General features: G+C 49.0%; 1 protein-coding gene across 1 annotated transcript in view; it reads left to right on the top strand.

The window, feature by feature from the left end:
- The window catches only part of TMEM131 (transmembrane protein 131), a 2512175-nt gene that overhangs the window by 1133688 nt on the left and 1351588 nt on the right, over window positions 1-26899 (top strand). The gene's annotated exons all lie outside the window — the stretch shown is intronic.

Genomic DNA, 26899 nt, shown 5'->3' with positions numbered 1-26899 from the left:
CTCTGTCTAGGAAGGGTCTGGCTGTATCCAAACAGACCATCTCTCGCTGGATAATTCTCTAGGTTGCAGAGTGTTATCAGAGAGCGGGAAAAGCTCTGCCTCCAGGCATCGGGCACATTCTACCAAGGGCGTGGCAGCATCATCGGCCTTGCAAAGTGGTGTGTCAGTGAAAGAGATATGTCGAGCAGCGACATGGTCATTGCTCCACATGTTTATTAAGCATTGCTGTTTAGATGTGGCACATGGTTCTGACGCTCAATTCGGCAGAGCGGTGCTGCAGAGCGTCCTTGTCTGAGGGCGTTCATCACGCCGCCACAGCCTGTACTGCTTTGGGAGTCTTACCAGTTGAGGAACCTGCAGGAGAACGCAATCTATTGAAGGAGAAATTAATTACCAGTAATGTTCTTTCAATGGATTCTTCTCCCGCAGATTCTTCACCCTCCCATCCACCCTGTTATCAAAGTGGTCTATTGACGTATTCTGGTTGTTCTCTACTAAAAGGGTGAGAACTTGAGGTGATGACGATTAGGTGTTAGACATGTTGGGTGCCTTTTGCTTTGGTTAATGTTGCAGGTTGCTTTCAGTAGGGTGTACATCACAAAAAAAAAAATAATTATTGTGTACTTTTTGGCTGTCATTAAGCCGAATTCTATGGATTCTGCCCTCGTGGCTGCTGAGTTGAGGGGAAAAAAGGTGGGGAACTGATGTACGCAGTGACATAATATGTATACAGGGCCAATGTCACATCCGCAGTCAGAGTGGCACGGTCAAGTCAAGGGGAGTCGACAATAGATGTCAAGTCGTACTCTGCCCTTTGATGATTTACAAGATCATGTTGCTTCTCCCCAGGGGGCAGCCCTTCCCAGTGCGGCTACGGAGGTGAGCCCGCTACACATCATTCCCCCAAGGGGTGACAGTCAGCAGGACCTCACAGGGAGAGACTACCCTTTTGGGGACAAGGACTCCTGTTACGTTTAGTAACTCCATGCCCACTTTCTTATGATCCCCTCAGACCATCACTGCCTCAGAAGACACAACCTGAACAGACCACTGTGTGCAATTGAAATACAACTTTCAATATTGGAACCTAACACAAAACCACTGAGAAGAGTGAAGTAATCATGCTTATTACTCCTCCATGGCAAATAGACTACTGTGAAGACTGTGAACTATGTAGGTAGAAAGAATACTCCAGGGAAAGAGAAGGACAAAGATCCTCCGCTGGGGAGGACCTAGCTCAGATGCAAAAAAAAGCAAAGGACGACTTGCATTAGGTAGTCGTGTTCACCAAGCAGGTGTAGCAGTTTAGTTCGAAACTGGGAGAGAGAAGCAAGGGCTTTCAGGTAGGTCCTCAGTCAAGAAGACGTGGAGAACGAAGGAGGAAAGCAGTGCAGGAGCTGGCAGGGAGCTGACTTGTGTGTGTAGCAAGCATTGCCAGGTGGTGGCTTGACCACAAGGAGGTCCGACATTGACGCAGAGACCCTCCAGCTGAAGTCTCCATGGAGACCGAAGCAGAGAAGAAAAGGAAGGCACTGGAAGCATTCGTGACAGCGTGATCCTGACATCACAGGACGAACCGGTTATGCCAATCAACAAGCTAGAGGTAGCGGGAATAACGGGAGACACGGAAGGGACCACAGGCAAGTACTAGTGCAAAAACAGCAAAGAGTATCGCTAATACCGAGTGTCTCATCCTTCTCTTCTCAGTATCAGTAAAAGCAGCAAACAATATAACGAATACTGAGAGACTTATCATACTTGTCTCAGTACTTGTGAAAACAGCAAAGAGTTAAACGAATACCAGGGGAAACATCCTACTTGTCCCAGTAACTGTAAAAGCTGCAGAACATATAACTATTACCAAGGGACTCCTCATACTCATCCCAGTAAGGGTGAAAGCAGCAGAGTATATATCGAATACAGAGGGACTCATCACACACTTCCAGTGATTACAAAAGCAGAAAAGATAATGAAGAAAGTCAAGACTGATGATACTTTTCTTAGTGGCTGGGAAGACCAAGACAACCGCAAAGAGGAACAGAAGAACCTACATGGTGGTTCCCATCAAGAGAAGTATTTAGAAGATAACAAAGTGATAAAAGAAACAGTGGATACTGGTCTCTGTGGAATGAGAGACTGTGAAACAAGTACAAGTGAGAAAGGCATTGAGGCAAAAGAAATTCAGAGGAATAAAGGCTAAGATCCTTGAGTGGGCAAAAAAGGAACTGTAAGACGGATACCTGAGGGAAGGTGGAAGAGTCCCATTGAGAGAATTAAAGCAATAGATTAACTATGTGACAAGGAACTATATCAAAATAACTAAGGCTGAGAATGCCTTTCCAGGAGACAGAATTCATTCACCTGGATCCTCTTTTAGTCGATACAATCTTTACTGGTAAAGTCAGCTTATGGTAATTGTTGGACAGACGTTAGACTATTTTTATTTGGACTACATCACTGATGACGAGGGCACTAGTTAGATTTCAGTTAGGTGGAGAAAACTCCTTTTTGGTAGGTCTAGATGGGCCCTTTGTTTATTATTTGAAAATAATCACTGGTAGAAATGTCACCTCTTTATCAGCCGCCTCCTTCTGACCTACCACAGCCCTTTGTCAAAAAGGTTTCTGAGCAGCTGATGCTGCAAGGATATCTATCCAATGAGGAATCTGGGGGAGAAGAATCCATACAAAGAAAATTACTGGTAAGTAATGTCTCCGTCTTGTCATGTGGTATGACTTCTACTCTTCCTTTGTGCTCAAGTGACCTATATGTACTAGAACTGTTTGCACTTATCAATAATATAGTGCTTTAAAATGAAAATAAAGTTGTTAAAAAGAAAATAAAACCTACATGTTCATCCACAGATTGTGGCTATGTCAAGGAAGGAAACAAACCAGTAACAAAAAATTAGACACGTTAAAAATTCAAATCAAACCATAATACGGATTGTAACTATAAGTGACAGATAGTTGTAATGCTCAGAAGGCAATAGAAATTAGCTTAGATTTTAGATACTCTTTGAAGAAGGCAACAAGAGTTCATGTCTGGGCTATTAGCTTACTCTCAGTGAGAATGGATTAGGATACTCAAGAGTGTGGATAGTGATAATGAACCCCCAATTTGTTTGGTTTTAATCCATTTCATTTACATATGAATTGAGGCATTAACCAGTACCTTATTATTTTATTGTTTATTTCACTGATAAGGTTTTGTTGATATATTCTATGTGGCTGATTGGTATTACATTGAGTAAACAACAAACATGTTTACTTTGTAATGCTACAATGTGCGTACTCTGCCCCTCAGAAGGTTTGGGTTATCTTGTGCATTTGCAGCTGTTGGGCACACATGTTCAAACTCCCACCTCAGCCCCTGGCTTCCACACCCTAGTTCTTTCTCTCTGCTGGTTGAAGCTGAACATGTTTTAGCCTAGCACGTGGTATAGCAAACACACAGCCCTCTCTGAGCACACTGTTGCTTTTTTGCAGAGTTATGTATCCACCAGAGGTTTCAATTCCTGGGACCGTTCACTAGAATCAAACACATACCACAGATCATTGGCTTCATTGAATTCTGACCATGAAACTAACCTTTTTCTTCAGTAGACCCACCCATGTTTTCTTATTGATGTTGTTTGGGAAAGAAGCCACAGAAATAGGGTACGTAAGCCTCTTTGTTGCTGCGTTATGACTCAGTGACTTCATTTTCAGAGTTTTTGTAAATTGGCTTTGTAGAATTCTGTGGTAAATTCGGTACAGCATCAATAATAAATAAGCTGTTCTAGTAAAAAATGAAAAGGACCATCTAAAATACCATAAATTCAGTCCTACACATAAGTGACTAGGAGCCAACACTTGGTTAATGTTGCAGGTTGCTTTCAGTAGGGTGTACCTCACAAAAAATAAATACAATTATTGTGTACTTTTTGGCTGTCATTAAGCATTAAAGAGAGTAGACTTTTCTGATTGCAAGTGCAATAGCTGGACTTCTCCTTTATACATTACTATTATACATATTTACCCAACCTTAAGATACAAGCGGAACTCTGAACAACACAGCAGTATAGGCAGATTCCTGTAGTAGTGGTGCAGAAAGATGTTTGAGACTCCGACACATGCACTGGATTTGCTGCAGGCCATGAATGGAAACACTGAGAGTGGTTGCCAAATCTGAGAGGATCAGTCGGGCAAATCCCAATAAGGTGGTTGTGAAGGTTACAGAGTAGAATTGTGTTTCTATGCAAGTCTTCTAAGTTGTTGAAAAAGATGGTTCTACTGACTCCTTAGCAAATGGTTTTCTCAAGTTATTTATTTATTTCATTTATATAGCGTGCAGCAACCCGTAGGCATCAAGCTGCTGAATATTACTTTCAATATTCAAGTAGCTGAAGATGATTGGCCACACAGCAACGCAAAAGTACTACATTCTATATGCACTAGTACTACTCCTCCAATCAGTACTGACTTTCCCTGGGATACTATTTCACACAGCAGGCCAGACAAGAAGCCCTTCTCCCAGAGTATTAACAATGCCTAAATATGGTGGGTCTGTGGGTGCCTTGAGACTCTAGTACTCTTGGGGATATAGGGGCAGTAACTTCAAGATATAAAGCAAATGATTAATTAAGCCACCAATTAATATTTAACATTATAATGAGAAGAATACCTATTTGTTTGTGCCTACAAAGTGCTTTGTGCTCTAGATCCATTTGACAAGCAGTTGCCCCTGATCCTCCTAGTGGAAAAAGTATCTCAAGCAACACATCTCTGTCACATTCACATCTTCTGCTAAAGTACTATTGCTGCAATATACAAATCACTCAGATTTTGTCAGGCTCCGTCTCAGGAAATGCAATTCACTGTTGCAAAACAATAGCTATCATTGCTCGCCATTAACTGTTCTTTCCAATTGCTATAGTTTCGATCACCCCCTGAACTGCCCCACTTCCCCAAGCTCCAGAAGCTGCCTCTGAGTGGCCCCCTCACCTTTATGGCAACCCTCACACTGCCTTGATGGGCAGCCCTCTGTGATCAAGCTTTTGTCTCTTTCAGGCAACCATGGTGCCTTCCCCTACTGCCATCTGTTGGAGCTGTCCAACTAACTGGTGCCTCTTGCAAAGATGGGGGCTACAGATATATACAGTGCTCCCCCCATCTGTCCCGGAGCTGTCCACACCCCTCGCCCGAAATGTTTGAGGACAGCTGCCACTGCTGGTTATCTATCAAGATAAAGCATCTGGGGGCCGCGCAATTAATTAGAAGAGGCAGTCCAAAAGGTGAGTCAAAGATCTAGGAAGAGATATCAAGGGAGCAAGTCCAGAAGAGTAGAATATATGTCCCAAGTCTAGATAATGAGGTCAAGGAGAACAGGAGTCTAAAGGCAGAGTCCTTGAAGCAGGATTGAAAGTCCATATGCGCCGATGTCTGACATTCACCTCTATTGTCCGGGAAGGGGCGCTGCCACCACATTACTAGAGCACTCTACACCCATCTCCTCAGTTCCTTTTTTATGCATGCTTGGCACAGTCTTTCTTTGAACACTCTTAAAACATTTTCTAAACTGCTTCACTATGCCCTGCACCCCTACATCGCCTTGGTTCAAGGACTGTAATACAAAAGGGTTCATGACTGATCCAAACATTATTTGTGTGATAGGACCGTATAGTGAACACATCAAGCAATAGGATTTCTTCCGAGCTGTGAACCTCAGGACTCTTAGGTAGCTGCTATGTTGGCATTATGCCCTTCCAAATCTCTGCTCTCACCACCTCCAAAGGACATTCTCTGAGTTGGATACCAAGGGCCCAACTCCATAAAAAGCAAAGGAAGAGTTCACACACAAGTTAATCTCTTCACTCTTCTGCCCCATCCTTGCATAAAAACAAGGTCACACTGGAGGAGCAATGAGAAGAATTAGTAGTTTGACGACCATGTATTTTAATGGATTGCTTTTCTCCCACAGATTCCTCATCTGATAGATATTCCCTCCACTTCGCTGCTTTGGATTTTTTTTTTAGGTAGGGGGTGTAGTGGACCCTGACCCAGCCGTTGACCATCGATCCTTCTTGCTCAGCGTCTGGTCGTCGGCTCTGGACATGACGTCGGGCATTGTATAAGTAGCGCGTCACTACGCCCCTACCTTGGTTCCTTTTTTATGCACGCTAAGAAGCTGCTCTAGGAGCACAGAGCTACAACTCGTCGAAATTTTCGTCAAAGAAATGTTCTTTTTTCTAAATCCGTGACACAAGATGTTGGTCGCAAGAGTGTCCAGTTTCAAGCGGTGTACCGATTGTGGCACCAAGATGTCCCTTACCGACCCCCACAAGTGGTGTCTTTGGTGCCTCAGCACGGGGCAAGCATCACAGGACTGACGGGTGTCCGTTGTGTGCCAAGATGCAGCCGAAATCACTTTGCGACCGAGCTGCAAAACTCGCTCTGGGTCGACCGCCCTCAAAATCTATGGCGCGATCGACGGTTCGGTCTTTGTAGGCCAAGCGATGGGCATACCCCTGAAAAACACCAGCTGTAGAAGAAAAGGTCTCACTCGAGGAGCCACTCTTCCTCGTCCCGAAAAAAGAAAAGGCGGCACCGCCATTCTTGGGATTCTGAGTCGTCGACGGAAGAAGGTAATTCTTGATGCTTGAAATGTTCAAGATGCATGCTGCAGTCGGCGCGGCTCCCACCCCCACGCAGCATGCCTCGGAGTGTACCTGACCCCTCTAGTGCCTTGGTACCAACTATGTCGGCACCGATTAAATTTTTGATGTCGAAAGAAATACTATGGAAGCCGACTACCCCCCGTACGTCTAAGATTGTCGATGCTACGGCATCTCAGTCGACACCGACATCCACCATCACAGCGGCGAAAGACAAACCCTCGATGTCTACGGTTGTCGACAAGGTCTTGACACCACAGCCCGGTCCGAATTTTATGAGACCATGACGGGTATCCTTGGAGAACACAACCCCGATGACCAAGATGCCGACCCAAAGTTCTTGGGCTCAGGTGGGGTAGACTACCTAGAGTTTTAGCAGTCCCAGCCCTATCTTCACAAATGTAACTAAATACAGGTCTCTGGTACAAAGGGCTATTGACACCCTGGGATTGCACTCAAAAGTGGCACCCCCACCCCAAGGTTATGACATCCAAGAGGAAGGTCTTGCCACTGAACGTAACATGCCTCTGAACCCGGACATCGCCGATCCTTTGATATCTTTATAAACTCCATATTCCATTCCTCCCATCGGCTCCATCATTTCAGGGAAGTACAGGCCGGCTAGAGGAAACCCCTCTTACCTCTCCTCTCACCCTCCCCCAGAGGGGCTTGTCATGTAGGCAGTTACAGTCTCTTCTAGACCTGCATCTTCTACATCTATTCTGCCCCAAGACAGAGAAGCAAAATAAGTAGATGCCTTGGCAAAGAAGGCATTCACCTCGGGTAGCATGGCCCTCAAAGCGACGAATGTGGCTAGCAGTTTTGCCAAATACTCCTTTGCCCTATGAACAGCAGTGGAAAACGCTGCCCTGTATGTTCCCGGAAGGTGAGATGCGTGAGGGCTTACTACAGCTAGTGGAGGATGGGAAGGAGGTGGCCAAGCAGTCGCTGTGAATGGGCCTGGAGTGTAGGCCTATCTATGGCTTGGCCATAACATTGAGGAGGCAGGCCTACCTGGAAACCTCTGGTTTTTGACCCAACGTCCAAGTGCAACTTTTGGACATGCCTTTCGAGAGCGATCTTCTTTTTGGCCACAAAGCCGACGATTCCTTCGAGAAATTCAAGGAATCAAAACTCGCTGGCCTATCTGTGCAGCCGGCCAAGCCTGCCTTTAGCTTTGCCTCTAGGGCACATGGCTACAGAAGATATGCTACTTATGGCAGAAGGGTGCAGTTCCCACTGGCCAGGCAAAGGCAGAAGCGTTTCTCACGCCCCGGAAGGGGCAGAGGTGCTTCTCGAGGTCAACAGGCAACATCAGCGGCGGGGGCGACCCAGTCTCCGAAGCCGCTTAGATTTCCCCTCTCACATCGCACCAACTGGAGGACGGTTGACCGAGAACTTGCTCCAGTGGCAGGGAATTACTTCCGATACCTGGGCTTTACAGCGCATCCAATGGGTTTATTGGCTGCCATTTCTAAGAAAACCACTGGACAGCCACCCCCCACCTCCAATCAACTGTTAGAGGAGCTCCAGGAAGAACTGAGAGCCCTGTTGCTGAAGGGTGCTGTGGAAGGAGGTACCTCCCGAACAGAGAGGATTGGGTTGGTATTCCCAGTATTTCCTGGTGCTCAAGAAAGGAGGTTGCCTCTGTCCCATTCTGGACCTCCGGGCCTTGAACAAGTTCTTGAGGAAAGCCAAATTCAGGATGGTGACGTTGAGAGAGATTCTCCACGCTCTCGAACTCCAGGACTGGCTGGTGTCCATAGACCTACAGGGCGCCTATTTCCATGTGCAATTCATCGAAGGCACCTGAAGTTCCTAAGGTTAACCATCGTAGATAAGCACAATCAGTTCAAGGTGCTTCCCTTTTGCCTTAACTCCGCCCCAAGGGTCTTCACCAAGCTCATGGCAGTAGTTGCGGCTCACCTCAGGAGGTCTGGAGTCCACATATTTCCATATCTAGATAACATGCTGACCCGAGGGAAGTCTGTAGTGCAGGTCTTGTCCCATCTGCAGGACACCTGTTCGCTGCTGCGCAGGCTGGGCTTCTCCCAAACTAGAAGTCCCACATGACACCAGTACAACGGCTCCAGTTCATCGTAGCAGCCTAGATATCAGCGTGGGGAAGACTTTCCCTCCCTAGGAGAGATTGGACAGCTTGACACAGATGGTGGACTTATTCCGGAACAATGCCACTCTACCACCGGCTTCCTTCCTCCTCCTTCTAGGCCTCATGGCTTCCTGCATTTTTCTAGTGACAGAGGCCAGGTTTGGCATTAGATTGCTGCAATGGTTACCTAGAGATAAGTGGTCCCAGTACCTCAGCACTCTCTAGGATCTCCTCAGGGTGTATATGTCAGTGGTCAACAACCTGGCCTGGTGGGCAGACCACAACAGTCTTTTGGTGTTGGAACCCTTCTGGTCTCCTTGGCATCAGACGCGAGTGGTCACGGATGCATCCTTGAAGGGTTGTGGCGCTCACTGCAAGGATCTGCAATGGAAGCCAGGTGGCACATCAACAGGCTGGAGTTACAAGCTATCAGGCTAGCCCTGAAAGCATTAGCCCTGTCTCTGCGAGGAAAGTATATCCTCGTCCTGACTGACTACACTGTGATGATGCACTACCTCAACAAGCAAGGTGGTGTGCACTCCCACCCCTCTGCATGGAGGCAATGATGCTTTGGTTCTGGTTGCTGGAGAACAGGATCTGTGTCTCTGCAGTTCACCTGGTGGGCACAGAGAACAACTTGGCGGATGCTCTGAGCAGGCAGAGCACGGTCTCGCACGAGTGGGAAGTGTCGGGAAGTCCTAGAGGAGGTCTGCTCAGTGTATATGTTTGCAACAGAGTCAACAGGAAGTGCAAACTGTTCTGCTCGAGGAAATTCCAAGCAAACTGTGCACTCGGGACACATTTCTGGTGGATTGGACCTTCCCTCTCCTTTACGCGTTCTCTCCGATTCCCGTAATTCCATGGGTTCTCTGGAGGTTGAAAAGGTTTTGGACGACCATGATCTTGATTGCTCTGGACTAGGCGAAGAGAATGTGGTACTCTGTACTCTTGGATCTGTCCATCTGTCCCACCACACCGGCTGCCTCGGCACCCGGATCTCCTAACCCAGTCGGAATGCCGGATACTCAATCCGACCCCGGAATCCCTCACCCTACATGCATGGCTCTTGAGCGGATGAGATATGACTGGGAACTCTTCAAGGAAGTACTTGATGTGTTGCTAGCTGCAGGGAACACGAGACTGACCCCATCTCTTGCCCCACCACTACAGTGATGGAGTTCATTTTGTCACTGGCCTCTGCAGGCCTTCAGGTCGACAAAGTCAAAGGATATTTGGCGGCCTTGTCTGTGTTCAAGAGATCCTCAGATCAAGATTTTTTTTTTTAATGTATTTAAATTTGTTAATTGATAAGTAGATATAGCATCCAGCGTTATACATTACTTCTGCATGTTTACTGTGTCATAATTCACCCAGTTGGTTATTGAGAGCTAAATATATCCCAACATATCTTACAGATTAACGTCAATTCAACATACCAGCAATTATTCTGTTCAAAATCATAAAAAAGCACATTTTTACAACTAGTTACTTAACAGGTGTAGGTAGATGGCACAGTAATTGTAGTGCGGATGCTTTCATTCTATCAGTTCGAAGTTTGGAGTCGGCAGTCCTGCCCCTATTCACTTCACAGGTATGGACCACACTCCTGGTAATAATGATACAGATTGACAACTCTGCATCTAGTGTAGGTCCCATTAGAGATCAGTTTCTTGTACCAATGTGTCGGTCCTAATGCCGCTCTCTTCACGTAGGGCAAAGGTCGGTGGTGTTCATCATGTCATTTAACATTTGTCCCCAGTCTATACTATTGCTCGCCTCTATATCTGCAGAGGTTTGATCTCTAAGTAATTCCATCTCTGCCATCCCCCAACGATACACATCTTTCAGCCACAGTTGAATCGATGGACCCTTTGGGTTTTTCCAGGAGATCGCAATACTACGTTTGGCTAGTATGAGTAGAAAGGCTGACTTTTTCCTCCTGGATTTTGTTTGCTTCTCCCCTGGTAGTATCCCCGACAAACACGTTTCAGGTGTACACAGATAGTTACTGTTAGTACAGATGTTAGTCTTATTCACAACCTCTTCCCAAAATGCTCTAACTATCTGACAATCCTAGGTAATATGCCAAAACCCTGCCGTGGCTCCCTTACATCTTGGACAGGTGTGTGGGTTGATCGTGTGAAGTCTGGATGGTGTCATGTGTACTCTATGGATGAAATCATATTGGATGAGTCTAAACCTGGAGTCTCTGGACACCTTACGAGTTTGTTCCCATATTTTAACACACTGTTCTCCTGTATCTCCCTCCCAACATCTCGTTCCCATTTTACTTTTACAGCTAGTTCCGGGAGTTTCTTCTTTCCACTTATCGGTTGGTAAAGGTGTGATGTCAGACCTCGGCTATTGGTAATACCTAGCAACTGGTGCATCAGGGGGTTGTTTTTTGGTTCCTCCGGAGTGTCTACCCACAGGACAGCTATTCTTTTTTATGATCCGGGTGTAACTTAGAAAAGCCCCTTTGGGCATGTCGTAATGTTGCTGCCATTCTAGGAATGGCAGCAATCCCACCCCTCTCTTAACCGCCCCCCCCCCCCCCATTGTGTGCACCCTTTACTCCCTAGTTTAGTCCAGTCAAGATTATTCAATATGCCTCTGATCCTTGGATCAAAACTCAACGGTAGGTCTGGACTATACGGCTGCAAGTCTCATGACTTCCTCGGTATTTGAGTCCAAACGTCCCTTGATGGACTGTGTAGATTGCGCTCTTTCTCTTAATTGCTGTAGGGTCCCATAGTAGTTCTATCCCTTTCCTGTGTTTAGGGAAATCCCCTAGTAGGCGTTTCAAGTCACCTTCTGGTGCGTGCACCCAGTTGGAGACTGTCTGCAGCTGGGCCGCTGCATAATACCCCTCATTATCTGGCATTGTATGCCCCCCTTCCGCATGAGGTCTCCGCAAAGTAGCTAATGCCACCCGCTGCCTATTGGATCCCCAAAGCAGTTCCCTGATATAGGTGTCTAGCATCTTGAAGAATATCTTTTTGATATTGTATGGGATATTAATAAAATAATAAAATAACCTGGATAATAACACCATTTTGCACAGGCCTATTGTCCCCATCAAGGAGATCGGGATAGTTTTCGACATTTTTATAGATTTTCCTATGCCTGCCAGTGCAATTCCCATGTTAAACTAGAATGTTTCCACTAGGTTGTGAAAGTTAGTGATTCCTAGATAGCGAATTGATTCTAGTTCCCAGCAGATGTCTCCTTGTGGGAGCGAGTCCAGTGGTTGTGCGCTCATGGTCCCCAGAGGGAACACCAAGGATTTCTCCTCGTTAACACTATAGCCCAACAGTTTCCTGAAATTATTTAGTACCTCTAGTATTATCGGAATATTAGCCCTGGGGTTACTCGCGCATATCAATGCGTCATTTGCGTATAGTGATATATTGTGCATTATACCGCAAACTCTGATCCCTGTCACTTGTATGTAATGCCTAAAGTACCCTGCCAGGGGTGCTAGTTCCAGGCCAAATAATATTGTGGATGCGGGCATACTTGTCGGGTGCCCCTCTCTAGTGTCCATTTCTCTGATATCCACTTGCCTGTTTTCACTCTCGCTTTGGGGTTGGTGTACAATAGTTGGATCCAATGCAGCATTATGGGACCCATCCCTATACCCTCTAGGACCTTAAACAACATTTCCACTCCACAGAATCTAAGGCTTTGGTTGCGTACAGGGCCATCAATGCCAATTCCTCTTCTGAATGCCAAACATGCTCCATTATAAAATGCAGCCTCCTAATATTCATAGGAGTGTTCTGCGCTCCAATAAAACTGCATTGGTCCGGGTGTACGAGGCTGATAGCTGCTTCCTCTAGTTTTAGTGCATTATCTTCCCCAAAAGTTTTGTTTTGACATTTAAGAGCGATATGGGTCTGTATGATCCACAAAGAAGTGGGTCTTTTCAGGGTTTCAGGATAACTGTGATTAATGCCTCTCATGTATTCGGGGAGAGCTCCCTGGGTAAAGGCCTCCTTGTAGACTCTCTGCAGAACCAGGAGTAATATGTCATCGTATTCAGGTAGGCCGTCTGTCCCAGGGACCTCCCTTTCTGCATCGTTTTAAGTGCCCGTTCAATTTCCTCTACCTCTATGGGGGTTTCTAGAGTTTCCCTCTGGAGGTCCGTCAATTTGGGCATACGTGAAATATCTAGTAGGTCTAGTAGAAATCTTTCTCCTTCGCCGTCTCTTTGATCCGGTTCCTTCTTAAATTCCTATACATTTGCTGTGCCCGTTTGTTTTATAGGTGCCTCTATGAGTTTCTTCACCTTGGTCTGTGGTGTTTGTCCCCTCCTCCACCTGATGCGGTGAGGAGTGCTCCCCAATTCGTACACCCTGTTTCGAGGGTCTCCTGATGACAGGACCTATGCGTGCTGTATTGTCTAGAGGAGCTTGCTTTGGAATGCTGGACGTGGTGAGGCCAGTACCTAGTTTACTTCAGGATATTTTCCCTGATGGGGGGTATCTGACTGTTCCTCCCCTGGGATCCTGCCCGGATGGGTGAGCGCTTCCTCGACTCCTGCTCCTGGGGTTATATGTGTTGATCGGGCTGTTGCCCTATCAATGAGCCTTTCTTGTGAGAGTTGCTAGTCAGCCTCCAAGCATTAGAACGCTGGGGCCCGCCATATTCAGTGCCTTTTTATTCTTCGTGGCTGTTAGTTTCTCCCGTAATACGTGCTGCAGATTGAGCGTTTCCTGGTGTCTAGTCCCCCCTCTGGTCCGGTGTTGGGGAGAATTCTCTGTTAAGGCTAATTTCCCAAACCTAGTGAGTCCCCCAGCAGCTTTTCTGGATTTTTTGGGTTTATTTTTTTCTCCTGCTAAGAGTGAGACTCTTTTTCTCCCACTCTTAGGCATGATTTGAGAATGTCCTTTGACTGTGAATGTGTTTTATGGGCTATGGGGTCTTTTACTCCATAGGGCTTCATGTTTTTTTGGTATGTGTGTTACACAGCACCCTCAGTGCAGTAACACGGGTGTCATAGTGACCCCCAAACATAGACTCCATACCCTGGGACTGACTACTGTCTCCCAGGGCATGTAAAGTCACCATAGGCTTTACTAGTCTCAAATTGTGAACAGAACCAGTACAAACCATCATATTGTGGAAGTACTGGTAGGGGTAATTCGATTGCCCCAGGGTCTGTTCTCCAAGGGGGCACTGTACAGTCCCCCCTTGTCGAGTTTCTGACTGGTGGCAGTGGATACCACGCGAAATATTCCACCGGAATATTTCTTATGGGATTTTCCCATTGATTTTAAACGTACCACTTTTTGGTGCAATGTTAAAGATACCGCCGGGTTATTTATTTAATATTAATTCTCCGGTTGGGTCTTTTTGCCAGGAATTGGTTTTATAATGGCATTTGTGTTCGCCTCTGAAACTCTAACCCAAGTTGAACCCTTTGTTCCACTTTTTGGCAGGCTTCTGCCATCCAAATGGTGCCACTCTGTCTGGGGTCTACAGGATGTGTGGGAGGGGGATTAGGCACCCTGGACTGAGTTGCCTCAGCAACTCAAGTCGCACTCTTGTGTGATTGGCCCAGTGGTGAGCCGCCCGGCTCACCACTTAGCATGTTTGAGTGACAGCTAGGCTGTTGAATGGAGGTTTTTCTGCATAAAAGCAGGACTTTGGGGACTGGAACTTCAGAAGTTGCCACAGGACCTAAAGAATCCGAAGAGGGGACAAGCTGAGCCATCTACAACAACGACACCACTGGTGGAGCCCTGTTGTACGAACTCGCCACTTCCCCGACGACAGAGGAGATCTTCTTCCAGGAGAGTCGTCTTCCCTTTGAGCTGGTGGGACCAACCAGTTTGCCTTTTTCGCCTTCCTGGACGTCTCGTGGTCGAATCGCCCGTGCCAAGCATCCCGGCGGCCGGATAGCCACACTTCACCACTGACCGCGAATAAAAGGGTCGTACCTTTTAATCGGGAACTCCGCGGCTGGTTTCATCCCTGGCAGCTTTCGAGGGGATTGGGTCCTCCGACGTATTCCATATCTATGACAGTAATCACCACTGTGCTGCTTCAGAACATTTTCTGCGTCCTGCGTCGATGATGTCGATGCGCCGTCCTCGAGGACCTCCTCCGACAGCCGACGTCACCCGATGTGATAAGTAGGACGCACGACGCCTGTAGCCTCAGTTCCGTTTTTTCCGCAAACGTGGTCGCTTCGTGAATCTCGATATGCCTCGACTCTTTGGAGTTTCTGGTGTTCATATCGGTTCTTCGAAACTGTTTGTGTACGATTTCTTCGTGAAGATGTCTACCTCGTCTTCCACACCGCGTCCGGGCTTTAAGAAGTGCGGGGACTGTGGGTCCAATATGTCGGTCACAGACTCGCACAACGCCTGCCTCTGGTGCCTTGGGGAGTCCCGTGACACGGATGACTGTGTCGACTGCCAGTCGCTCACGTCCAAAGCCTTGCGGGAGCGCAAGAAGAAGTTATCGGTAGGTAAGGTTTCCAAGCCCCGGAAGTCGAGGTCTGCGGGGCTTTCGACAGATGACTCGAGGGGCGACTCTCCGCGTCGGAAGTCCAGTGGGTCTAGGTCCCGGAGTCGGTCTCGCCACTCCTCTGCCTCTTCGAGGCACTCCCGGAAGCACCATCATCGGTCGCCTTCCGCGTCCTCATGCGAGGACTCCGCCCGTCGGCGGGTCGCTTACCCCACCAAGCATGCGACACCGGAGGAATGGGCTTCCTTCCGGAAAGAAATGTTGGCGATTCTCAAATCGCAGGGCACTGGTCTGTCCACGCCTCCGAGTTGGGTCGGTTTTGATCAGCCGAGAGACGCCGCTCGCATGCCTTCGGGCTCGGGTGGTCGTCGTGATTTGCGGGAAAGGTCCCGCTCGGACAAGGGGAATTGTTCTCGGCATGCCCGGTCCAGGTCCCAGTCCTCGACGCGCTCGAGACCGCGTGATCCTGTGAAGCCTTCGAGGAAGACATCGACGCCTGTGCTGCCGAGGTCGTCGACGGACTCTCTCGAGGCTCCGCCTCCGAGGAAGTTGTCGATGCTTTCGGCGCCCAGTATGTCGAGGGACACACTCGGGGCTCCGCCTTCGAGGCCTGTGTCAACGCCGTCGATGCTGTCGGCGCCGCGTCTGTCGTCGACGCCGATTCACTTGACGCCTTTCGGAGCTGTGTCGACGGGGGTACCCGGTGGCTCGGGGGAACCACCTAGAAAGGCTCTGGCCAAGGTCAAGCATGGCTTTGGTTCCAGTTCGGTGCCTTCTTACCGCCATATGGAGTTCATTTTAGAGGTAGATGAGGGCTCTGATGATGGCATGGTGCCTGACACGGTGCCTGACGAGATTCTCTCGGGCCATAGCCAGTTTGAGGACCTGAGGCAGTCCCTGCATGATGCTAGTGGGCTGGACACCTCTCCGGAGGTGGAGTTTTGTAGGCCTGAGCCTGGCACTCATGCCGATTCTTAGTACCGGCGCCTTATGTCACGGGTCACCGAGTACTTAGGATGGTCTGCTCCCCCAAGGGAGTTTGTTCAGGATGACCTTACCGATATCCTCGACATTGGTACACCAACTGACCCGGTACTGCCATTCCATATGGCTCTGCAAAGAAGGGTGGCAGCGGCTTGGACTGCTCCGGAGAGTCTCCCGGCAGTGAGCAAGTCTTTGCCGCGAAAATACCACCCAGCCAGTAGTGACCCCTGCTACTTGTCCACGCACCCTACTCCAGAGAGTTTGGTGGTGCAGGTGGCTACAGCCCCGGCAAAGCAGGCGTCATACCCTACCATCCTTACTGATAGGGACAACAAGCGTTTTGACGGCTGGGAAAAGCAAGTGTTTTCTGCTGGGGGTATGGCGCTTCAGTCGGCCAACTCCATTTGTGCCTTGTCTCGTTTCACGCACACTCTGTGGAACTGTCTCTCCTTGGCAGCTGAACATATTCCCGAAGGGGATGAACGGGATGGTTTCCTTGCCATTGTTCAGGATGGCAAGGATGCTATGTGTGAGGCTCTTCAGTCGGGTTTGGACATGGCAGATTGCCTCAGCTGGTCCATGGCGGCGAGCACCGTGATATGCAGGTTTGCGTGGCTGCGGAAGTAGGGGTTTGCTCCTGATGTGCAGGCCGGGCTCCTCAACATGCCCTTTGACGGAGAACATCTTTTTGGCAGCAAGGCTGACGAGAGCCTTGAGGGGTTGCAGACCTCCAAAGCTGTAGCAAAGTCGATGGGCGCTGCAGTTCGACAACCTCCGCCTTTTCGTCCTAGGGGACAGCAATGGAGGGGAGGTTCCTTTCGTTATTACTCATCCTGTGGTAAAGCGAGAGGAGCTGCCAGTCAAAGGGGCCACCGTAGGAGTGCCAGAGGTGGAAAACAAGGTACTCGAGGTGCCAAGGCCGCTCGGGCTGTTGCCTCTTTGCCCTCAGGCAACGCCGCAGCTGCTTCAGCTCAGTCATGAGGCCATGTCCCATGGTTCGCCGGTTGGGTGAAGGCTGGTGCAGCATCTTGCAGAGTGGCGCGCCATTACTTCGGATGTGTGGGTTCTGGAGATCATAACCCACGGCTACTGTCTTCCTTTCCGGCAGAGGCCTCAAGACAATCCACCGGGGAATCTCTCTTTGAAGAGTCCGGATCTGCTCCTTGTGCAAAAAATTCAATCCCTGCTGGAGAAAGGCGCAATAGAACTGGTGCCTGTAGCGGAGACGAACAAGGGATGGTATTCCCCTTATTTTTTGATTTCCAAAAAAGACAGGGGATTGAGACCCATCATGGACTTGCACGGTTTGAACAAACTCCTCAGGAAGGACAAGTTCAAGATGGGTCCTCCAAGCCCTTCAACTTCAGGACTGGTTGGTGTCTCTCGACATCAAGGACGCTTATTTTCATGTGCCGATCCATCCGAAGCACAAGAAGTACCTGAGGTTTGCGGTTGGCGACTCGCACTTTCAGTTTCGGGTCCTGCCGTTCGGATTGACCTCTGCCCCCAGGGTCTTCACCAAGCTCATGGTAGTGGTGTCAGCGCACCTCATGAAAGGGGGATTCACGTCTTCCCCTACCTGGACGATTGGTTGATCAGGGCGCGCTCTCCCGAGCAAGTCCTGGATCATCTGTCAGTCACCTGCCACTCCCTCCACAAGCTGGGCTTCTCCCTCAACTTAAAGAAGTCCCATTTGACACCAACTCAGAGGCTCCAGTACATTGGGGCAGTGCTCGACACGTCCCTGGGGCAGTGTTTTCCTCCCCAGGTGAGGGCTCATCACATTCAGCAGATGGTGCACCAGTTTCAACTTGTCCAGACTCTCCCAGCGCTCGAGTTCTTGAGACGGCTCGGCCGCATGGCATCCTGCATTCTTCTGGTGCCAGAGGCCAGGTTGCGGATGAGATCTTTGCAGTGGGCACTCAAGCTCCAGTGGTCTCAGTCCTCCGGCAGGATGTCGGATCCTGTTCAGGTGCTGTCTTCGGTCGCCCGGGACCTTCTATGGTGGGCCGACAAAGGCAATCTGATGAGGGGGGGCTCCATTTTGGCTGCCCTGGCCAGAGGTGACGATCGTGTCGGACGCATCCCTCACGGGATGGGGAGCTCATGCCAACTAGTTGACAGTCAGCAGTCGTTGGTCTCCGTCGGAGTCCAGACTCCATATCAATTTGTTGGAGCTGAGGGCCGTCAGGCTAGCCCTGAAGGCTTTTCTGCCGACTGTGCGAGGAAAGAATTATCTAATCCTGACGGACAACACGGTGGCCATGCACTACCTCAACAAAAAGGTGGGAGGGGCAGGGTCACTTCCTCTGTGCAGGGAGGCGATGCAGCTCTGGTTCTGGGCAATCCAGCAGGAAGTTTCGATCTCGGCAGTTCATCTGGCAGGAGACGAAAACGAGACGGCGGACGCTCTGAGCAGGCAGAGTGCGATCTCTCACGAGGGGGAGTTGGCTCAGGAGATTCTCCTGGAGATCTTCACCCTTTGAGGGACCCCTCAAGTGGATCTCTTCACCTCCAGTGTCAACCGGAAGTGCGAGAGGTTCTGCTCGCGGGAATTTCCTCCAAACGGAGCCTTAGGAGACGCGTTCGTGGTGGAGTGGTCATTCCCACTGCTGTACGCGTTTCCTCCAGTCCCCATCATCCCGCAAGTACTGCGGAGGTTACGGAGGTTCGGTTCCCGGATGATCCTCATTGCTCCGGCGTGGGCCCGGAGGACGTGGTACCTGGACCTTCTCGACTTGTCCATCTGCCCTCCACGTCGTCTTCTCTACCGAGACGATCTGCTCTCACGGGAGGGAGGTGAGGTTCTCCATCCAGAGGTCAGGTCCCTCAACCTTCACGCTTGGTTTTTGAAAGGTTGAGGTATAAGGATTGGGACCTCCCTGAAGACGTGATGGAGGTGTTGCTTTCGGCCAGAAGGTCTGTGGCAAAGTCCCTGTACCGTTGCCGTTGGAGGAAGTTCTGCAGCTGGTGCAGGGTTGAGAATGTGGATCCTTTTGCATGTGAAATTCCATGGTTCTGTCTTTTTTGCTTTCTTTGGCCCACAGGGGCCTTCAAGTGGGTACCATTAAAGGCTACCTGGCGGCGCTGTCCATATTTAGGCGCTCGTCTAAAGAGTGTTCCTATTTTAAAAGCCCTTTCATTTCTCAGTTTCTTAATGGGCTCACTAATGTGTTCCTCCGTCACCTTTCCAGGTGCCCGGTTGGGATTTGACCCTTGTTCTCAAGTTTCTGATGGGTGCTCCGTTTGGGCCTTTGCATTCATGCCCTTTGAGACTGTTAACTCTGAAAACTGTATTTGTTAGTTGCGGTCACTTCCGCTCGCAGAGTGAGTGAGTTACAGGCACTTTCAGTTAATCCACCCTTCACTGTGTTTCATAAGGACAGGGTTGTCCTTCGTGTTCGTCCTTCTTTTCTTCCGAAGGTGGTGTTGGAATTTCATTTAGGCCAGAAGATTGTTCTTCTGGCATTTTATCCTCCTCCACATCCTGGTAAGGAAGAGGAGAGGCTCCACAGGCTTGATCCTAGGAGAGCGGTAAGCTTTTATATTTCACGCATGTCCCGGGTCAGAGTGGACGAGAAGCTCTTTATTGGTTACGCTGGAAAGCGTTTGGGATAGGCTCTGACGAAACAGACTTTACTTCGCTGGATTATTTTGGCTATCTCTGAGTGTTACCGCTTGGCGGGTAAGGACCCACCGGTCGGTTTACGGGCCCATTCTACCAGGGGTATGGCTGCCTCTACTGCCCTGCAGAGGGGTGTTCCTATTCGAAACATCTGTAATGCAGCCACCTGGGCTTCGGTACATACTTTTGTCCGTCACTATTCCCTCGATTTCATCCGGGGGCAGGATCTGTTCTTTGGCAAGGCGGTCCTTTATTCCGCAATTTGATTGGGCATGCTAAATTTCTGTTTTCTAAATTCTTTTCCCACCTCCTTGCATTGGTACTGCTTTGGGAGTCTGTCATAGATATGGAATACGTCGGAGGCCCCAATCCCTCGAAGAACAAGTTACTCTCTTACCTGGTAACGTTCTTTCGATGGGATGGTCTGACTACGTATTCCATATCACTCCCTCCCTACCTTCCCCGCTACAGAATTTCTTATGCGATTGCAGCTTAGGGTTCCGCAAGGCTTTGTGTGTCAGACTGGCACACGTTCTAGGAAAAAACTACAACTGAGGCTACGTGCGTCCTACTTATCACATCGGGTGACGTCGGCCGTCGGAGGTCGTCCTCGAGGACGGTTATCGACGTCATCGACGCAGGACGCAGACGCCGAAAATTTTCCGAAGCAGCACAGCTGTGCTGATTACTGTCATAGATATGGAATACGTCGTCGGACCATCCCATCGAAAGAACGTTACCAGGTAAGAGAGTAACTTGTTCTTCCTCGTCGAGATCATCTCTTCCTCTGGTCGAAGCCATGACTTGCATCCGCTGCCAGGAACAACTGCCACCGCTGGAGCTTTCTCACCATTTCAGGTACTGTGTCCCACCTGGTCTCCCTTGCAACGGATTGTCCAAGGTGTCCCGTAAATCCTTGACTTTCCAACTGGGTTGACCTCAGACCTGTTAACTTTGCCTTCCTAAACTGGTCCAACCTCTTTTTGACATTTTCTGCAAAGACTTTGAGTGCATTTCCACTGTGTGATCTTGGGCACATTCAGCCTTGCTCTCTCCACGAGTGGGCCTGGCCTATGAACTTTGGCTCTACAGTAGACCCTGCCTTTCTTGACTTGCTGTGGTTACTTAAAAGTGTTGGTACTGTGTTATTTCCATGCTCTGCCTTTTCTCTCCCTTTTTAATGAATTATTGGAGTGCCATCTAAGGTTACGCTCTCACCTCTGTTTTGCTAATAAGTGGTGTGTTAACCTAGACTTGTCGAATAATTAACTAGGGAGGTATATATACTTATAGTGACTGTGTTTGAACCTGCTTGATATATTAGTGCCAGTGTATTTTAATAAGTGTGTTTTAAATAAATAATGATATACTTTTAATACCAAAGCTCTGGTCAGTGTTTGCTTGTTCTACTGTATTTTTGGCCCTATTGTGTATACTCTATATACTGCCTAACTCTTCTTGAGAGAGGTCTGGCTGCTCAGCCACAGCTACCAGGTAAATCTGGGTGGTGCAGACTGCTACCAATTGGGTTTACAGCTTACTCCTGTGGTCCTAAACTTGTTGCAGTGGTCCCTAAGGGAACTGCACAGGTTTCTGCCTAACATCCGGCTCTCTGTCCGTTCCGTGAATATTACTGTGGACGGTGCGGCAGCAGATAAAATGCCTGGCGATGCTCGATCTCCCCTCTGGTACAGCTATACAATATGTGTATAGTGTTTATTGCCATTGACGACGTGGGAGGGACAGTTCCCGGTCTGGTCCGAGTTTCACGTGAAATTACTTTCTTCCAAAACAATGTGGTTTAATCGCTACCTCTATGGTGACTCGCAACGCTGATCTGCGTTCTCTCACCTGTGGGGGGCCCGGCCTGAAGCTCCGCATCTTTGAATCTGAGTGCGGCTCGGGGGTGTAGCTCGGTGGGTGGGAGCCCTCCTTTGTCGTCTTGTCCGATGGTCTCAATCCTGACGAGGTCCTGTGTGTTGTCTCTGATAGTATCGGAGGGATGAAATCTTTCAAGTGAGCATCCGCCCTCGCCGTAAGGCTCACTACAGTGCCTCCCTTATGTCTCTGCAGTGCGTTTCTTGGATCTGCGTCTGCTTCTGGCCCCGTTCCGCATTCCTTACAAAATGGCGCCCGGCACTGGGTTATTTATTCGTCGGCGCCGATTTCTTCCTTAATTTGCCGTTCTATCGCACCGTAAATTATTCAACGGAGGAGGTCTTTGGATTACATAGTATATGCATTTTTCGGCTAACTGTAGCCGATTTCAGGATATTTAGTTCAGGATCTGTCACGGCCTCATGCGGAGCGACGAGGATTAGGTCTGCATCCTCGCGCCGCTCAACAGCTCCCCCTGGATCAAGGCTTGTTTTTACGATCCCGATAATGGCACAATTCCTGAAGGGCCTTGTAAATAAATTTCTGCCAACTCCCTTTGTTGTCGCAGATTGGGGTCTTAATCTGGTTCTTACATTTCTGATGGCGGCTACTTTTGAGCCAATGCACTCTTGTCCTTTACGGCTTCTGTCATTGAAAGCAGCCTTATTGGTGGCTGTTACATCCACTAGGCGGGTGAGTGCACTGCAGGCCTTATGCTGTAAGCCACCCTTCTTGGCGCTTTTTCCAGGAGAATGTTTCGCTCATGGTAAGGCCTGGTGTACTTCCCAAAGTTGTATCTGAATTTCACTTGTCACAGTCCATCTGACCAGCTCTTAGTGGCATTTTCCTTAGCCCAAAAGGAAGCAGACTTTATCCTGTTGGATAATTCTCTGCAAAGCTGAATGTTATCAGGCTGCTGGGAAAGAATTGCCAGCAGGCATCGAGGCCCATTCCACAAAGGGGGGCGGGGGGAGTCTCTGCATCCACTGCATTGCAGAGGGGGGAGGGGGGAGTGTCCCTGTCCGGGAGATTTGTCACGTTGCGAATGGTCATCTTTGCACACCTTTGCAAAACACTATAGGCTGGATTGGATGTGGCTTGTTATTCTGATGCACATTTTGACAGGGCAGTGCTGCAAAAGGTTTTGATATAACTTTCTGCCAGCCTCCATTCATTAATGATTTGGGAGTCTATCAGATGAGGAATCTGCAGGAGAAAAGCAATCCATCGAAGGAGAAATTACCTTACCATAATGTTCTTTCTATGGATTTTTCTCCTGCAGTTTCTTCATCTCCCCTCCCATCCATCCCTGCTTAAAAAGTCAGTGGTTGGTGTGCATTTTCTATTTCACGTTGACTTGAAGGGCCTCTGTCCGTTTTCTGTCTTCCCACCACAGTCCTAAAACAAACATTTTTCTAACGCTACCTTAGTGTTTTTTTTCAATTGTTCTTCCATTGGAGGCCTATATTACTTCTTTTTTAAAGGGCTCACCGGGCAGTTTGTTCTCTGTTTTCTTATGTAATGTGTGGTGCCCTGGAAAAAAGGTGGAACTGAGGTTGGGGCGTATTGACGCGCTACTTATAAGACGCCTGATGTCATGTCTGGAGCCGATGACCAGATGCCGAGTAAGACGAATCGATGGTCGACGGTCGGGTCGAGGTCCACTACGCCCCCTATCGAAAAAAAATCTTAAACCCCAAAGCTTGAGGGAATATCTATCAGATGAGGAATCTGCGGGAGAAGAATCCATAGAAAGAAAATTATGGTAAAGTAATTTCTCCTTTTTTACAGTAATTCATATTTTCCTTTTAAAAATTGATCCAAAGATCAGCGGGCAGATTTTAAAAATCAGATGTTCGAGATTCTCGCCAAAGCAGTGACGATGACCGCTCGGGCAAAGACATTTGTTCTGCCCTCCATGTTGGCATTGGGACATGAGAGATATACAACGCGCTGCAGATCCAGGTCTGGCTGGTGTTACTAACCTCCCGGGAGCTTATTTCCTTGTGCCAATCCATCTAAATCGGCGGACATTCCTGAGACTCATGGTAAGGTTATACTCATTACCAGTTCAAGGTGCTGCCTTTTTTTTTCATACCACGTTTATGGTAGTAGTGGTGGCCCATCTCAGGAGGGAGTAAATCCGTGTTTTCCCCATGATTGGCTCATCGTGAGTTGTTCACCAGAGCAGGTGCTAAGACAAATACTGCACAAATTGGGCTTTTTCCGAAATTTAAAAGGTTGCAGTTGACTACATCTCAAAAGCTATAGCTCATTGGAGCAGTCCTGGACACTTGGATGGGGGAAGGCCTTACCCCCATCCCTCATGTTTCACAGTATTCCATTGAGCAAAGTAATGCTAAGTAGGTATCCTCATTTCTACTATAAGTCTTAAGAGTTCTATGTCTGTCAGGAAGTTTATATTGCCACTTTCCATATCTGATGCAGTGAGAATTCTTTAAAATGTTGATGTTGTGCCCGGCCCTACAGATAAGGGGTGTATCGGCTACTTTTAGTCATTAAAAATATACAAATACTCATGCATTGAAGTCAGATTGCTTTTATGACTTTCCAGGCTCACAATTGGTACGTGTTTAGAAATGATCGCTGCCTGGGCTGCTCCACCTGCTTTCCGAACATTATTATCTTGACATTATCCCCAAAATAGTACAGCTTGAAGAAACGGTGTGCCAAACATCTTTTTCACTAGTCTGCTTGGGTTTCACACAACTGCCTACTATCTATCCAAATTTTTGAGTGCAGTGAAATGAACATTGGGCAAAGAGGACTGGTTCTTCTGTAAGCCCAAGATAAATGAGTCCCTCTTTTCCCAGATGTGCCTTGCACTGTTTCCTGCTCTGTTCATCTTGTGATTTGGAAGAGAAGAGATACCAAGAGTTTGGACACTACCAGGCATTTTAAGGGGCTTAGCATTAATCTGTTAGGATTTTACATGTACGGAGTCTTGGATCTTTAACTACTTTTGTGCTGTGGAAACATATTTTTGGACCTGTTATTGGCAGACATATCATGAACTGGAAGGGACTAAGGACCAGGCGTCTAACATTTTCATCTGAGTAGAAATGTTGCACTTGCACCAGTTTTTCTGATTCTGCAAATCGGTGTGGAGCAAACTGATTTTGCCACAGTATATACTATATAAATATATTTGCAATGGATTGAAATGGTTGTACTCATATTTTCTGCCAGTGTGTTTAGTAGAGCTTGGCTCCTGAATTTATCTGGGACCCTATTGTATAACAAAATGTGAAAAAAGGCAAGAAAAGTAGGAAAACAGATTTTTCAATGCTTTCTGTGCATCAATAAGGAACAAAAACAAATGTTAACCCACGTTTCGAGGGGATTGGGTCCTCCGACGTATTCCATATCTATGACATGTAATCAACAACAGCTGTGCTGCTTCGGAAACTTTTTCGGCGTCTGCGTCCTGCGTCGATGACGTCGATGCGCCGTCGTCGAGGACCTCCTCCGACGTCCGACGTTATCCGATGTGATAAGTAGGACGCACGACGCCCATAGCCTCAGTTCCGTTTTTTCCGCGAACATGTTGCTTCGTGTTTCTCGGTTCTAAGCCTCGACTCTTTGGAGTTCTGTTCTTTCTGGTTCTTCGAACCTGTTCGTTTGTGAATTTCCTTCGGCGATGTCTTCCACTTCGTCTTCAACCCCGCGTCCGGGCTTTAAGAAGTGCGGGGAGTGTGGGTCCAAGATGTCGGTGACTGACTCGCACGACGCCTGCCTCTGGTGCCTCGGGGAGGCCCACGACACGGATGACTGTATCGACTGCCAGTCGCTCACGTCCAAAGCCTTACGCGAACGTAAGAAGAAGTTGTCGGTAGGTCGGGTGTCCAAGCCCCGGAAGTCGAAGTCGGCGGGGCTTTCGACGGATGATTCGAGGGGTGACTCTCCGCGTCATCGTCGGTAGTCTCGTCGGTCTTCTTCTAGGAGTGGGTCTCGCCACTCCTTGGCCTCTTCGAGGCATTCTCGGAAGCGCCGTCACCGGTCGCCTTCCAGGTCCTCTTCCGAGGATTCTGCACGGCACGTCGGTTACCCCACCAGCCGTGCGACGCCGGAGGAATGGGCTTCCTTCGGGAAGAAAATGTTGGCGATTCTTGAGTCGCAGGGTACTCAGCCGTCCGCGCCCCCGAGTGGGGTCGGCCGTGTGAGGTCGAGAGACGCCGCTCGCAAGAGTGGTCGGCACGAGTCACGGGAGCGGTCCCGTTCGGACAAGGAGGCTCGTTCTCGCCGTACCCGGTCCAGGTCCTGGTCCTCGACGCGTTCGAGACCGTGTGCTCCTGTGAAGTCTTCGAGGAAGACATCGACGTCTGAGGCGTCGAGGGCGTCGACAGGCCTTCTCGAGGCTCCGGCTTCGAGGACCTCGTCGAAGCCGTCGACGATCAGGTCGTCGAGGGACACGCTCGGGGCTCCGGCTTCGAGGGCTGTGTCGACGCTGCCGATACTGGAGGCGCTGCATCTGACGTCGACGCCGATTTCCTCGACGTCGACGCCGATCCTCTCGGCGCCGTTGCCGGTTTTCTCGGCGTCGGCGCCAATTCGCTCGACGCCATCGACGCCTTTCGTGTCGGAGGTGCCCCGTGTTACGGGTGTACCCCCTAGGAAGGCTCTGGTTAAGAGCAAGCACTCTCGGGTGCCTTTTCGCCACCTGGAATATATTTCGGAGGCGGATGAGGATTCTGATGGCCTGGTTCCTAGTCAGGTGCCAGATGAAATTGTCTCGGGCCATAGTCAGTTTGACGATTTGAGGCAGTCACTGCATGATGCCAGTGGACTGGACACCTCTCCGGAGGTGGAATTTTGTAGGCCTGAGCCTGGCTCCCATGCCGATTCCTCGTACCGGCGCCTTATGGCTAGGGTGTCTGAGTATCTGGGATGGTCTGCTCCCCCAGGGGAGTTTGTGCAGGATGATCTGACGGACATCCTTGATGTTGGTCCCCCAACTGACCCGGTACTGCCGTTCCATATGGCTTTACAGAGAAGGGTGGCGGCGGCTTGGACTGCTCCGGAGAGTCTCCCGGCGGTGGGCAGATCCTTGTCGCGTAAATACCGTCCAGCCAGTAGCGACCCCTGCTACTTGACCAGGCACCCCACTCCGGAAAGTTTGGTGGTGCAGGCGGCCACGGCCCCGGCAAAG

This window comes from Ambystoma mexicanum, chromosome 7p (assembly GCF_040938575.1).
Source record: "Ambystoma mexicanum isolate Mex_15411 chromosome 7p, UKY_AmexF1_1, whole genome shotgun sequence".
NCBI classification, from domain to species: domain Eukaryota; kingdom Metazoa; phylum Chordata; class Amphibia; order Caudata; family Ambystomatidae; genus Ambystoma; species Ambystoma mexicanum.
The sequence above is the reverse complement of the archived record's forward strand: the minus strand, read 5'-3'. Positions and strand labels throughout refer to the sequence as shown.